Source organism: Macaca mulatta, chromosome 8 (assembly GCF_049350105.2).
Source record: "Macaca mulatta isolate MMU2019108-1 chromosome 8, T2T-MMU8v2.0, whole genome shotgun sequence".
In the NCBI taxonomy this organism is placed as follows: Eukaryota; Metazoa; Chordata; class Mammalia; order Primates; family Cercopithecidae; genus Macaca; species Macaca mulatta.
The window spans coordinates 11,734,086-11,747,701 of NC_133413.1; positions in this window are offsets into that span (position 1 = coordinate 11,734,086).

Below are 13,616 nucleotides of genomic sequence, written 5' to 3' on the forward strand. Positions count from 1 at the left end.
ATGAAGGAAAAGTTGCATATGGGCCCTTTCTTCAACTCAAAAAGAGTTGAACCCTCTTAGTGAAACTCCAAGGATTTTGGAGGCAACATAGTCCTCATTAGAATGTGTGACTCCAGCCTATTTACTGAGTAACCCCCAAAAGCTCCTAGTTTTGAGTACAGAGCAAGAGAAGGCTCTGCAACAGATGCAGGCTGTCATGCAAGATGCTCTGCCACATGAGCTACGTGATTCAGCAGATTTAATGGTGCTTGAGGTATCAGTGGCGGAGCGGGATGCTGTCTGCACCTTTGGCAGGCCCCTCTAGGTGAATCACAGTGCAGCTGCTTGGAATTTTGGAGCAAAGCCCTGCCATCCCCTATGGATAACTACTCTCCTTTTGAGAAATTTGCTTGCTATTAGGCTTTCAGTACTAGAGACTGAACACCTACCCATGATCACCAAGTTACCGTCAGACCTACACTGCCCATCATGAGCTGAGTATTGTCTCACCCACCAAGCCATGAAGTTGTGCATCCACAGCAACACTCCATCATCAAATGGAAGTGATAGTTATGAGATCAGGCTCAACAGGCCCTGAGGGCACAAGTAAGTTAAATGAGGAAATGGCCCACGTGCCCATAACTCTCACTTTTCCTATGTTATTTTCTCTTTCCCAGCCCAAATTTTTGGCATCATGGGGTGCTCCCTAAAATCAGTTGACTGAAGAGGAGGACATTTGAGTCTGGTTTATAGATGTTTCTTCAGGATATGCAGGCACTATATGAAAACGGACAGCTGCAGCACTGCAGCCCCTCTCTGGGACATCCCTGAAGGCCAGTGGTGAAGGGATATCCTTCCAGAGGGCTGAACTTCAGACAGTAAACCTGGCTGTTCATTTTGCTTGGAAGGAGGAATGGGCAAATGTGTAGTTACATACCAATTCATGAACTGTGGCCAACGGTTTGGCTGAATAGTTAGAGCCTTAGAAGGAACCAGTTGAAAAATTAATGACAATGAAACCTGGTATGTATATATATATGTGTGTGTGTGTGTATGTGTGTGTGTGTGTGTGTGTGTGTGTGTGTGTATATATATATATTTTTTTTTAGATGGAGTCTCCCTCTGTTGCCCAGGTTGGAGTGCAGTTGCACAATCTTGGCTCACTGCCACCTCCACCTCCCAAGTTCAAGTGATTCTCCCACCTCAGCCTATGGAGTAGCTGGGACTACAGGCATGCACCACCAGGCCCGGCTAAATTTTGTATTTTTAGTAGAGAGGTGGTTTCACCATGTTGGTCAGGCTGGTCTCAAACTCCTGACCTCAAACAATCTGCCTGTCTTGGCCTCCCAAAGTGCTGGGATTACAGGTGGGAGCCACCATGCCCAGACAGAACTCTGGCATATAGACAGTGATATGGTAAGGCTTTGTGTTGCTACCCAAATCTCATCTTGAATTACAGTCCCCACAATCCCCTCATGTCAAGGGAGAGACTAAATGGAGGTAATTGAATCATGGGGATGGTTTCCCCATGCTGTTCTCACTATAGTGAGTTCTCATGAGAGCTGCTGCTTTTATAAGGAGCTCTTCCGCTCTTCACTCGGCACTTCTCCTTCCTGCCACCTTGTGAAGAAGGTGGCTTGCTTCCTCTTCACCTTCCGCCATGATGGTAAATTTCCTAAAGTCGCCCAGCCATGCTGGACTGTGAGTCAATTAAAGCTCTTTCCTATATCAATTACCCAGTCTCCAGCAGTTCTTTACAGCAGTATGAAAACAAACTAATACAGTAGGCTTCTCTGGATAGGAGAAAACCTGAAGACATTTGTGCACCATGTGAATGCTCACCAAAAGATGGGCTCAGCAGAGGAGGATTTTAATAACCAAGTGGACAGGATGACCCATTCTGTGAATCCCAGCCAGCCTTTCCCCCAGCTACTCCTATTATTACCTAATGGACTCATGAACAAAATGGCCATAGTGGCAAGGATGAAGGTTATGTATGGACTTCCCCTCACCAAACTGACCTGGCTATAATCACTGCTAAGTGCCCAATCTGCCAGCATCAGACACCAAAACTAAGTCTCCAGTATGGCACCATTTTCTGGGGTGACCAGCCAGTTACCTGGAAGCAGGCTGATTATATTGAACCATTTCCATCATGTAATAAATGGTGTTTTATTCTTAATGCACTAGACACTTATTCTGGATATGTGTTTGCCTTTTCTGTAAATAGTGCTTCTGCCAAAACTGCCATCTGTAGACTTATAGACTGCCTTAGCTACTGTCATGGTATAAGCATTGTAAGAAACATTGCTTCTGACTAAGTAACTCATTTCACAGCAAATTAAGTATGGAAATGGGCCAATTGCCATGGAATTCACTGATCTTACCATGTCTCCGTTATCCTGAAACAGGAGTTTTGATAGATCAGTGGAATGGCCTTTTGAAGAGACTCAGATCACTGAGTCTCTAACTGAGTCAGTGGTAATACTTTGCAAGGCAGAGGCAAGATTCCCCAAGAGGATGTATGTGCTCTAATTCAGCATTTAGCATATGGTGTTGTTTCTCCCATAGCCAGGATTCACAGGTTCAGGAATCAAAGAGTGGAAGTGGGAGTGGCACCACTCACTATTAACCCTATTGATTCACTAACAAAATTTTTGCCTCCTGTCCCTGTGATCTTAGATTCTGCTAGCTTAAGAAGTTGTAGTTCCAAAGTAAGGAATGCTTCCACCAGAAGACACATTAATTATTCCACTGAGCTGGGAGTTAAGACTGCCACCCAGCCACTTCGGGTTCCTCATGCATCTGAATTAACAGGTAAAGAAGGGAGTTAGTATACTGGCAGGGATCATTGATCCTAAAAACCAAGGGGAATTTGGGCTGCTACTACAAAATGGAGGTAAGGAAGAGAAAATCTGGAATACAGGAGACTCCTTAGGGATTCTTTTAGTATTATTCTGCCCTGTGATTAAAGTCAATTAAAACAAAACAAAACAAAACAAAACAAAAACTACAACAGCCCAATTCAGACAGGGCTACTAACAGCTCAGGCCTTTCAGAAGTGAAAATTTGGTCACCACACCAAGCAAAGAAGTATGATCAGCTGAGGTGTCTGCTGTGGCCAAAGGGAATAGGGAACAGGGAATGAAAAGAAGTAGTTGTAAATACCAGCTCCAACTCTTGACCAGTCGCCAAAATTAGGACTGTATATGTTATGAGTACTTCTTCCTACTTTGTTAGGAATACATAAATATATATATATTCTTCTTTGCTTTCTTCCCTCTCTTATCACCTTATCAGCTAACATAAGATATGTTCATAATAATGAACCTTATGTCATAGTATTTAAGTTGCAGGATGTCAAGGAGAAAAATGAACTGAGTCATCCAGAGATGTTGCATTCTCTTCTGCAGAAAAGGTTGCACATTTGTGGTTGTACATAGTATAACTGCATCTTGTTGGGCATAAGTATAACGTTCTTATTGTCTTTATTTGGAGATTAAACATGGTTTAAGGAGATGTGTGTGGGTGCCACGCTGATAGGGGGTGGACCGTGGTGCTTGATTTTATGTATGACTTGGCTAGGCTATAGCACTCAATTATTCAGTCAAATAATAATTTAGTGTTGCTGTGAAGGTATTTTGCAGCTATTTTAAACATCTACCATCAGCTAACTTTAAGTAAATGAGATTTTCGCCAATAATGTGGTGGACCTCATCCAGTCAGTAGAAGAGGCTGAAGAGTAAAACTGAGGTTTCCCTCAAGAAGAAGAAATGTTGACCGAAAACCACATTATCAGCTCCTGCCCAAGAGTTTTCCACTTATTGGCTGCAGCCTACTCATAGATTTCAGACTTGCCATTCGCCATGATCACATAAGCCAGTTCTCTGAAATAAGCGTATGTTCTAAAATTGATGGTGGTGGCTACACAACACTGTGAATATACTCAAAATCATTGAATCGAACACTTTAAGTCATTATGGTATATCCCAAAAAAGCTATTACAAAAAACAAAGACATTTTTAAACGGTTGTTAATTTTTTTTGGTAAAATGTAAAGGTTATTTGTATCAATTTAGTCCATATTAAAAGAGCACCATGTAGTTTTGTAAATAAATAATACATATATACTAAGTTATTGTAATGCTTACACATCTAGCAAGTTCCTTAGAATGTTTGACAAAGAAGGGTGAGGAAAAAATTAACTTAGAGGCTCCTTAAAAGTAGGAGTTATCTCCCTTTGTTTTTCAGAGCATAAGCTCTCACAAGGAAAAAGATTATTAAATCATATTCCTCTATGGCAGAAAACCACAGGGAATTTACCCTAAAGAAATAATTTGTGAGAATAAAAACCAGGTATTTTTATAGTAGAATTATTTAAAAGAGTGAAAACTGGAAGCAATATAAAATACGGACAGAGTGTGGTGGCTCACACTCTGTCCCAGCACTTTGGAAGGCTGAGGTGGGAGGATCGCTTGAATCCAGGAGTTCAAGACCAGCCTGGGCAACATAGTGAGACCCCACTGCACAAACCAAAATTTAAAAATTAGCTGTACATGGTGATATACACCTGTAGCTGCAGCTACTCAGGAGGCTGGGGTGGGAGGATTGCTTGAGCCCAGGAGTTTGAGGCTGCAGTGAGCTATGATCATGCCACTGCACTCCAGCCTGGGCAGCAGAGTGAGACCCTGTCTGTAAATAAACAAATAAAAAGAAATCAAACATAAGCCATTAGAGATTGATTATTCAAATTAAGACATTAATTTGATAGAATCATGCAGTTCTATTAAAACAACAAATATGGAGATTATGTCAACACATGGAAAAACACTTACAAAAGTGGGCTGGGCATGGTGGCTCATGCCTGTAATCCCAGCACTTTGGGAGGCCAAGATGGGCAGATCACTTCAGGTCAGAAGTTCCAGACCAGGCTGGCCAACAGGGCAAAACTCTGTCTCTACTAAAAATACAAAAATTAGCTGGGCATGGTGGCGCGGGCCTGTAGTCACAGCTACTTGGGAGGCTGTGGCAGGAGAATTATTTGAACCCAGGAGGTGGAGTTTGCAGTGAGCCGAGATCATGCCATTGCACTCCAGTCTGGGTGACTGAGTGAGACTCTGTCTCAAATAAAAATAAAAATAAAAGAATATAAATCTAACACATTGTCCTTCCTCTTTCTCCACGTGGTGATAAGGGATAGTAGAAAGAACAGGCTTTGGTGCCATGTTTTTGTTTGCATCTTGTTTCTTCCAACCATGTACTGTGTAACTTTGGCAAATTATCTGAGGCTGTTTCCCCAACTGCCAATGTGTATAATAATTGCTAGGTTTGTGTAAAAGAATCAATAAATTAGTGTATATAAAATGCAAAGCACAGAGATTGGTACATAATAAGCCTTCAATTAATGTTAGCTCCCTTTTTTATGCCTCCACTAATTTAAAAAAATATACATTACGGCCAGATGCGGTGGCTCATACCTGTAATCTCAGCACTTTGGGAGGCCGAGGTGGGCGGATCACGAGGTCAGGAGATCAAGACCATCTTGGTTAACATGGTGAAACCCCATCTTTACTAAAAATACAAAAAATTAGCTGGGCATGGTGGCAGGTGCCTGTAGTCCCAGCTACTCTGGAGGCTGAGGCAGGAAAATGTCGTGCACCTGGGAGGCAGAGCTTCCGGTGAGCCGAGATTGCGCCACTGTACTCCAGCCTGGGCGACAGAGTGAGACTCTGTCTCAAAAAAAAATTAAAATTAAAATTTAAAAAAAAAATACACATTACAAAATGACAACTATACTGTTAGTACAACTATCTAGAAGATTGTAGTTGATTGCCTGTGTGGTTGATCCCCTGTATTCATGCCCTTGGTCTTAAAAAGAGAAAAAGGAAGATACAATGATTGTAAAAAGGAAATTCAGCCACGCAGAAAAATCATATTAAATCTAAAAGCCCAAACCTCAATAAAACCTAATAGGGAGAATTGATACAGCAGAAGAGACAATGAGCTGTGCTGCTATAGACTGAATTGTGTCTCCTAAAACTCCTGTGTTGAAGCCCTACCCCTCAATGTGATGGGATTTGGAGATGGAGCCTTTGGGAGGTAATTAGGTATAGATGAGGTCACAAGGGTGAGGCCCTCATTATGGGATTAGGGCCTGTCTTAGTCCATTTGCATTGCCATAAAGGACTGGAGCTGGGGTATTTATAAAGAAAGGAGATTTATTTGGCTCATGAGTCTGCAGCCTGTACAAGAAGCATGGCACCAGCATTTGTTTCTGGTCAGGGCTTCAGGCTGCTTCCACTTATGGTAGGTGAAGGGAGCTGGTATGTCCAGAGACTATGTGGCCAGACTGGAAGCAAGAGAGAGGGAGAAGGTGCCGGGCTTTTTTTTTTTTAACAACCAGCTTTTAGGCTGGGCGCGGTGGCTCACTCCTGTAATCACAGCACTTTGGGAGGCCAAGGCGGGCGGATCCCCTGAGATTAGGAGTTCGAGACAAGCCTGGCCAACATGGTGAAACCCCATCTCTACTAAAAATACAAAGATTAGCTGGTCATGGTGGCGGGTGCCTGTAATCCAAGCTACTTGGGAGGCTGAGGCAGGAGAATCGCTTGAATCGGGGAGGCGGAGGTTGCAGTGAGCTGAGATCCTGCCACTGCACTCCAGCCTGGGTAACAAGAGTGAAATTCATTCTCAAAACAAAAACAAAAACCCAGTTTTGAGGGGGGGACTAACAGAGTGACAACTCACTCATTATCCCTAGGACAGCACAGAACCATTCGTGAGAGATCCGCCCCCATGATCCACACTCCTCCCATTGGACCCTACCTCCAATACTGACGCTCAAATTTTAACATGAGGTTAGGAGGGGACAAATATCTACACTATAGCAGTGCCCTTATAAGATGAGACGCCAGAGAGTTCTTCTCTCTCTTTGCCACGTGAGCGCCCAGCAGAAAGGCATCCTTCCGGAAGCCAGGAAGAACACCCTCATCAGAACCTAGCCATACTGGCATCCTCAGACTCCGAGCCTTCAGAATTGTGAAAAAATAAATTTGTTGTTTAAGCCACCCAGTCTGGCATTTTGTGATGGTAGCTCAAGCAGACCAATCCATGTGCTACGGGTAAATTGACACGGGATTTCCAGTCACATTTACATTATTTATAGAGATGAGAATAGTGCAAGAGAAAATGATGTCCCTAAAAGCCAGTAAGAGGAATTCCAACTGTAAACCATAGGATTGGTAATATAAACAAAAGGTAAAAGATACATTGAAGTCATATTCTAGAAAATTAAAGAAATGTTCTTTGGTCCAAAAGATTATTTCAGCCTGGACTTATTCCTTAATCCGTGGAATATGTCTCCAACTACCTACTCAGCATCTCTACTTCCGTGTCCGGAAGCATCTTACATTTAACATACCTATAACCAAATTACTCTTTCTTTCTCTCAAAATCTGTTTTCATCCTTGTCTCCTCCATCTTAGTAAATGGAGCCATTCCTTCACCCATTTGGTAAGTCCAGGACCCTAAGTGTCTCCCTTAATATCTCTGTTTTATTCATTAACATCTTCCATTCCTCCACATCCACAGCTAAGCCACCAGAAAGTCCTAGAAACTCAATCCTGTAAATACAGCGTGAATCGGCCTGTTGTACCATTTCTTCCACCACCAATCTAATTCAAATCACCAACATCATGTATTTGGACTACTGTAATAATTTTCAGCCTCATCTCTGTGCTTTCACTCTGTTTTCGTTTGTTTGTTTATTTCTTTGTTTTGAGACGGAGTCTCGCTCTGTTGCCCAGGCTGGAGTGCAGTGGCATGATCTTGGCTCATTGCAAGCTCAGCCTCCTGGGTCCACGCCATTCTCCTGCCTCAGCCTCCCGAGTAGCTGGGACTACAGGTGCCCGCCACTACGCCCAGCTAATACTTTGTATTTTTAGTAGAGACAGGGTTTCCCCGTGTTAGCCAGGATGGTCTTGATCTCCTGACCTCATGATCCACGCCTCAGCCTCCCAAAGTGCTGAGATTCCAGGCATGAGCCACCATGCCCGGACAGTGCTTTCACTCTGTGATCCCCTCCTCCAGCCCAGTCCATTGCAATTTTTGGTAATAATTGAACAATTAATACATTTTAAATTATGAAATACAGCATACACAGAGAAATTGCACAAAACACCAGTGTACATTTTAGCAGATTATTATTCAACACCTAAGCTTCATCTAAATAAAGAGAGCATTCTCAGCACCCCAGAATCCCCGCTGTGGCTTCCTTTTCTTCTTCTCCTATGGTAACCACTATCCTGACTTTTATATGATAATTATTTCCTTGTTTTTCTTTATATCTTTGTCACCTGAGTGTACCTGTGTAAGCATTTTAGTTTATTTTGTGTTTCTTGATGAACTTCAAAACCTTATTTTTTAATTGTAATTCGAAAGATAAGCTTAATTTTTAAGTCTTATTTTTTTAGCAGATTATATAAAACAGTGGGTGTTATGGACTGAATGTTTGTCGCTCCTCAAAATTTATATGTGGAAATCCTAAGCCTGCAGGCAGATTGCTTAAGCCCACGAGTTCAAGACCAGCCTAGGCAGCATAGTGAAACCCTAGAAAATTAGCTGGGGCCAGGTACGGTGGCTCACGCCTGTAATCCCAGCACTTTGGGAGCCCAAGACGGGCAAATCACAAGGTGAGGAGATTGAGACTATCCTGGCTAACACGGTGAAACCCCATCTCTACTAAAACTACAAAAAAATTAGCCAGGCGTGGTTGCGGGTACCTGTAGTCCCAGTTACTCAGGAGGCTGAGTCAGGAGAATGGCGTGAACCCAGGAGACGGAGCTTGCAGTGAGCCAAGATCGCGTCACTGCACTCCAGCCTAAGTGACAGAGCCACACTCCATCTCAAAAAAAAAAAAGAAAAGAAAGAAAGAAAAATTAGCTGGGTGCAGAGGTGCGTGCCTGTGGTCCCAGCTACTCAGGAGGCTGATGTGGGAAGATAGCTTGAACCCAGGAGGCAGGGGTTAGAGTAGGCTAAGATCACACCACTGCACTCCAGCCTGGGTGACAGTGAGACACTCAGAGTGAGACACTATCTAAAAAAAAAAAAAAAAAAAAAAAAAAAAATTTCTAATCCCAATGGGATGATTTTTAAAGATGGGGTCGTTGGCAGAGGGTAATTAGGTCAAAAGAATGGAGCCCTGCTGGGGCGATGGCTTACGTCTGTAATCCCAGCACTTTGGGAGGCCAAGACGGGCGGATCACGAAGTCAGGAGACCGAGACCATCCTGGCTAACACAGTGAAACCTCATCTCTACTAAAAATACAAAAAATTAGCCAGGCGTGGTGGTGGGCACCTGTAGTTCCAGCTACTTGGGAGGCTGAGGCAGGAGAATGGCGTGAACCCGGGAGGCAGAGTTTGCAGTGAGCTGAGATCGCACCACTGCACTCCAGCCTGGGAGACAGAGCGAGACTCCATCTCAAAAAAAAAAAAGAAAAAGAAAAGAAAATACGTACATGTGCACCCAAATTTCGTGAGACCAGCATGGCTCTGTCTTCTGGTATACCGGAACTTATCAGACTGGCCTAAACTACTGCATTATGCAAAATGAGTTATCTCTCCAGTGGCAGAATTTGATCCCTTTCTTCAAAATGTTTTGCCAAAATATATGCTAAGTTAAAGTACATGTGAACACAATTGTAGAGAGTTGCTACAATGGAAATTTTTTCCTCTGGCAAGGGATGCTATCCTTTCAAAAATTCAGAGTTCAATAAGGGTCCATAAATAAATAAATATATATATATATATATATATTTTTTTTTTTTTTTTGAGATGGAGTCATGCTCTGTTGCCCAGACTGGAGTGCAGTTTCACGATCTCAGCTCACTGCAATCTCTGCCTCCTGGGTTCAAGCAATTCTCCTGCCTCAGACTCCCAAGGATTACAGGCACCTGCCACCACGCCCAGCTAATTTTTGTATTTTTAGTAGAGGCAGAGTTTCCCTATGTTAGCCAGGCTGGTCTCAAACTCCTGACCTCCTGATCTGCCCACCTCAGCCTCCCAAGGTGCTGGGATTACAGGCATGAGCCACTGCACCCGGCCAAAGATAATTTTTTACACTCCTTCCGCCTGTAGGTACTATTCTGTATCTACCTCTGTATGTAAGACCTCAAGATGACTTAGTCTCCTCATTTGGGTGCTGGGGCTTGTAGTCTATGGTAGAGGTCCTATAACACTGAATCCAACACAAGCAGGGCTTGATGTTCAGCCAAAAAGTAGAAGAGGGGCTACATGTCAGTTATTGGTTGACTTCTTGACTGATATGTGGCCAGGTCACACAGGTTATTACATATTTTGAATGTAAGCCCTTGCTATGGGTCCTCACATGTTGAGGTTTGCAAATATACACCAAGTCTACTATGTCGAAGGCTTCATGGAATTACATCTTCAGCAACAGTAGTTCTGTTATTTTGTACAACACCGAAAACATTAGAGACATCTCATAAAAACTAATCAGCCAGTAAGATGCAGTGTATATTCATGAAGTACTGTCATTGATTACCCAGACCTCATTCTAAATGCTGAATGGTATTAATGGCATTGCAAGTACTGGTGGAGTTGCTCTCTGCTTGCCCAAGCCCCTGTGCTACTGGAAGCAGACAGAATGCAGCATAGTTGGTTGCGTTCTGTAAGCAGAGTGCTCAAAATCATACCATAAACTCCCTTGAGAGAGCTCGAAGCCAACCCAAGGGCACTGAAGATGAAGGTCTAATGAATACTCCTGATACGTATCTATACACAGGGCCGTGTCAGTTCCTAACTTGAACTGAATATTTGAACATCAGCTGGCAGCTACAGCAGTGCCATTTGGATTTGTATCTCAGGTGTACTTAGTTCATGCAGGGATCTGTTCCATTATCACAGAGTGGTATATTGGATTCTCTTTCTCGTTTTCTTTTTTTTTTTTTTTTAGAATAAAACAGGGAAAGAAAATGGATAAAAGGTGACTAATGTGGGTAATTATCTTTACAATTCCTGCCAATGCAGTACTCTCAAGTCCTTTTTATCGTCTTTCTTTTGGCCCTCTGAGAAACAAATCTTGGGAAATTTTAACTCATTGAAAATCTATAGACTTCAGCCAACACTTTCTAAAGAGCAAGAGCATCATTACGGCTTTTTTCAAGCACAAAAAGAGGTGCTTAACTTTAATTACACCAAGATTTTATAGATTTGGCTGGCTTAATATTGTAAGCCTTGATTAACATTGGAGAGCTTATAATCATCACTATTCAGACTTCAAGAGTTAGAGGAGACCTGAAGAAAACACCTACCAAGGGGGACCATTATTAGAGGAAGGGGGAGCTCTCGTGTGACAGAGAGACAGATTAAGACAGGAGCTTAGTGGTTCTTGATAGATTTTGAGAACAGTCAGGTGCTTATTGGTCATGTGAATTCAAAGCAAGTATAAATAATCAGAAAGAGTTTACTAAAAGAAAACCTTTCAGAGGTACACTGCAATAATATAATAAGAACGATATTATTTGGGTGTGGTGGCTCATACCTGTAATCCCAGCACTTTGGGAGGCCGAGGTGGGCAGATCATGAGGTCAGGAGATGGAGACCATCCTGGTTAACACGGTGAAACCCTGTCTCTACTAAAAATACAAAAAAAAAAAAATTAGCCGGACGTGGTGGCAGGCACCTGTAGTCCCAGCTACTCAGGAGGCTGAGGTGGGAGAATGGTGTGAACCTGGGAGGTAGAGCTTGCAGTGAACTAAGATCACATCACTGTACTCCAGCCTGGGTGACAGAGTGAGACACCATCTCAAAAAAAAAAAAAAAAAAAGAATGACATTAATAGCATCAATTTATCAAGAACATACTACAATGCTTCTCAAAGTGCCCCACACAAAGATAGCTTATGAGTTCCCCAGAAATCTCCTTTAGATCCCACTGTCTTTAGTTTGTCCAACTTGAAAGTCTGGGTTCTTCCTACTTATTTCCTATTTTACTTTCCTGAAGACACTTGGCTTCTAGGTTGCCAGGGATATTCAGATATTACTGAATCAGTTTCAGAGACTCTTTTCCTACTATGATTATTTATGATTAAGTATCATGGATGATATGGTTTGCTGTGTCCCTACCCAAATCTCACATTGTAATAATTGTAATAATCCCCACATGTCAAGGGTTGGGGCCAGGTGGAGCTAACTGAATCATGGGGGGCTGTTTCCCCCATACTGTTCTCATGGTAGTGAATAAGTCTCATGAGATCTGATGGTTTTATAAATGAGAATTCCCCTGCGCATGCTGTCTTACCTGCCACCATGTAAGACGTGACTTTGCTCCTCATTTGCCTTCCACCATGATTGTGACACCTCCCCAGCTATGTGGAACTGTCAGTCACTTAAACCCCTTTCCTTGATAAATTAACCAGTCTCAGGTATGTCTTTATTAGCAGCATGAAAACAGACTAATACAATGGGAAACAGACAAATATGTGTTAGTGCCCTGGGAACACACATCTCACTAAAGCTGAACCTGGAAGGATGCTAATACTGAACTGAAGGTTTAGGAAACTCCTGTTTCCATGTCATCATAGAGCTTCAAAACTCCTGACCTGCAGTAGTCATTTTATACAGGTGACTTTTAGAAAAGAATAATTATCTTAAAGAACACTTGTGCTGGGCGTGGTGGCTCACACCTGTAATCCCAGCACTTTGGGAGGCCGAGGTGGGTGGATCACAAGGTCAGGAGTTTGAGACCAGCCTGACCAATATGGTGAAACCCCGTCTCTACTAAAAACACGAAAATTAGCCAGGTGTGGTGGCATGTGCCTGTAATCCCAGTTACTCAGGAGGCTGAAGCAGGAGAATCACTTGAACCTGGGAGGTGGAGGTTGCAGTGAGCCAAGATCGCACCATTGCACTCCAGCCTGGGTGAAAGAGTGAGACTACGTTTCAAAACAAACAAACAAACAAACAAAAACACAACAACAACAACAACAACAAACGCTTGCTTACTAGGCTGAGTTAGAAGAGTTATTATAGGCCATGTGAATATGTAATTACCATGATTTATTTGTCAAGTACTGAACAGAGGTGAATTTCCTACATTTTTATTGAAATTGAGAAGTTAATTAGTATGACTATTAAACAAAACCCAGAGAGCATTATCTATGAAATATTTCCTTATAATTCTAATTCTGATTTCAAAACCTTTTAGGCTTGAAATTTTATTCAATAGTTCCTAAACATTTTTCCTTTCAGTTAATGGATCTCTGCACTTATCTTTATCACTAAAAATATTCTAGGTATATTTAAAAGGTTTACAAAAGTTCTTGCTGGACATACAAAATTAAGTTCATTTTTGTGAAAATCTGCTGAAATGTCCTTTGAAATTAATTGAAAAGTATAATCTGCCTTATGATTATTACTTAGTCTTTATGTGGTCCTTCATGTTGCCGAAGTACTATATAATCAGTAGCTCCTCTGAGCTACTCTTACATTATTCATTATAATATGCTTTTGATACAATATGTGATTTACTTATGTTACACTTTCAATATGTTTCAGTGGATGAAGGGAATAAGATGGGCCCTTGTAATATTGTTTATTGGAGTCCCCAGTACTACCCCCA